Source organism: Lactuca sativa, chromosome 4, assembly GCF_002870075.4.
Source record: "Lactuca sativa cultivar Salinas chromosome 4, Lsat_Salinas_v11, whole genome shotgun sequence".
NCBI classification, from domain to species: domain Eukaryota; kingdom Viridiplantae; phylum Streptophyta; class Magnoliopsida; order Asterales; family Asteraceae; genus Lactuca; species Lactuca sativa.
The window spans coordinates 407,941,957-407,944,458 of record NC_056626.2 but is presented as its reverse complement, the minus strand read 5'-3'; the positions used below and the strand labels follow the sequence as shown (position 1 = coordinate 407,944,458).

Here is a 2,502-nt window from a genome sequence, read left to right as displayed (position 1 = left end):
CTTGTGCGTCAAAAAGAAAAAAGTAAAAAAACAATTTAGTTAGTTAGGGTTTGACTTTGACATTTGTTTTATAGAGTTGTAAGCTGTCGCTTCCTTCTTATTGAATCTCAATAGCCATGTATAATCTTATTTCAGAAACACTTTTCCTATTAGTATGTTAGGGTTCAACGTTTTTTACCTTATTTTTTTTATTCTCTTATAATCTGATTTCACATATTTGTTGGGCCAAATATAAGTGGAAGCGTAACTGAACAAATTAAAAAGAAAATGAAGAAATATGATGAGAGTGGGTAAGGCAATCATCACAGATACTATTGCTACTGCTAGGGTATTTCCTTGCTGCGCATTCTTTTCAACCGAAAGTCTGAATACTACACCAAAGTTGTGTTATTCTCCCATCTCTAATACCATTATCACGTCGGAACTTGGAAACATGTCTACACCGGTGGAAGCAAAGATCGCGTCGTTGATGCTTTCATCGGAATTTGCCAATCTGGCATCAGAGGCTTAGCGCATGGTCATCTTTGGTGTCGATTGACTTCACATGGACATAATGGTACCAAATTTCTTTTCATCCTTCAACATACATACATCCAATTTGATCGTTGCTTTAACAAAAACTGTTTTTGTGGTATACGAGAGACTATGTACTCCTTTTGTATCGAATAACTCACAAGTCGCATACTCGCATCTTATGTTTTATTAGTTTATTGGCATGTGAGTAGTTTTGATTTTGATATATGTTTGTTGATAGATTCTTGTTTATCTATTAATATAAGTTTTAGGTATTGTATTTCCAAATTGTGTTTGTCTCAAATTTGATATTCGTTGTATGTTTTTTGTACGCCTGAGGCGATTGTTATTTTCTTGATTGTCCCATAGAAACTTTGATCCACTTCATGGTGCTTTTGGTTTCACATTTCATGTTGAGGTGTCTAAAGGTGTGATTATATTGTTCTTTATTTTGTATTTAAAATCACTCTTGGTTGTTTTTACATTGTCACAGGTAACTGGCAAAAAAATGTTAAGCAGATAAAGTCGAAAGGCATGCGGCCTAGTGTGGCTTTAAAGCCAGGAACACCAGTTGAGGTTCTTTCTGGTAGTGCATAAAACACCCTCCTCTTGATGTTAATATATGCTTTTTTTTGTCACTGGTTGGTTGACAGCTTGAATGTGAAATTTGTGTTGAAATGATTCTTCTTATGACTATGGAGCCTGGATTTAGTGGGCAGAAGCTCATTCCAAATATGATGAATAATGTGGCATGAGTCATGTACTGTTTGTTTATGGGGAGTTTGTTACCAATTTGCATTAAACGATTTTGTATTTTTCCCTGGATTTGGTTTTAGGTGCGCACACTGAGAGAAAAATATATGAAGCTTGATATAGAGGTCAGTGTTTGTGTTGATCTGTTACTGTATTATCAATTATGTGGTTTAAAGTTGATGTTTTGTGGAAATGGCAGGTAGATGGAGGTTTAGGGCCTTCAACCATTGATTAGGCAGTTACTGCAGGCGCAAACTGCATTGTTGCTAGCAGTTCAATTTTTGGAGACCTGACTCGAGTTATATCCCTACTCAAAGCATCTGTCAACTACAACAACCGCTTCAAACTTTATAAAGATAACACTTTTACTAAATCATCCATCCCACTTTACGACTTGTTTCTACTACTATAGTCTGTATATGTAGAAACAAGACTACACTTTTGTTAATGATATAAAATAATGTGACTTGTACTGTAATTGGGAGCCAGGGTTTCTATTTCTATTGTTATTGTTATTGGTAGTTCATGAATTCTATACGCCATGAAGTTGACTTGTACTTTCCTCTCTTTTTGCTGGCGCCAGATGGGATTAGGTTGCTCACCTACACGACTTGCTTACTTAACTTAATACGGGCTTACAGTTGGTTGACTCAAATTGGATTTTCTATATTTATATATTAATTTAAAAAATAAATATTTGGTTCCTTTTTAACTAGGGCTAATCATATCTATCTATACACTAAACCCCAATGGTAATGGTTCGTCTTTTTCCCCAATTTAAGACCACTACATGTACATCTATATACAAAAACCCAAGGACAACGTTTCAAAATTCGACAATCCTCAAATCATTATATTATATGTATGTAATGGTATTAAGTGTTAACTTTAAACTTTATGGTCACTGCTTATGTGGCCAAAAAATTCCATATCACTTCTTCCTTCCTTTAAAAAATCATTTATGATGGTGATTGCAACTTTAACATGCATCTTATCAATCAAGATCCAAGGCTTAGGCAGCGAAGCTTCGAATGTCTAAAATCATATTATTATTATTAGATTATTAGTTATAAAAATACCAACACGTACACTTTGATAAGCAAAGACACATAACATGAAAGACACTCTTTCAGTTGCACCATTACATTACATTTTTTTATCTAATACAAAATTTATTAGAAGATAAAACTTTACCATCCCATGAAGCTTTTGAAGGGAAAGTGCTCCTCAGTTAGT

General features: G+C 34.3%; 1 long non-coding RNA gene across 1 annotated transcript; it reads left to right on the top strand.

Annotated features, from left to right (window-relative positions):
- The first annotated feature begins 285 nt into the window (after positions 1–285).
- On the top strand, positions 286–1,746 carry LOC111921788 (uncharacterized). The gene is made up of 3 exons (XR_002860288.2): positions 286–556; positions 1,007–1,391; positions 1,466–1,746. It is a non-coding gene; the product is annotated as an uncharacterized LOC111921788 (long non-coding RNA).
- Positions 1,747–2,502: the final 756 nt, after the last annotated feature.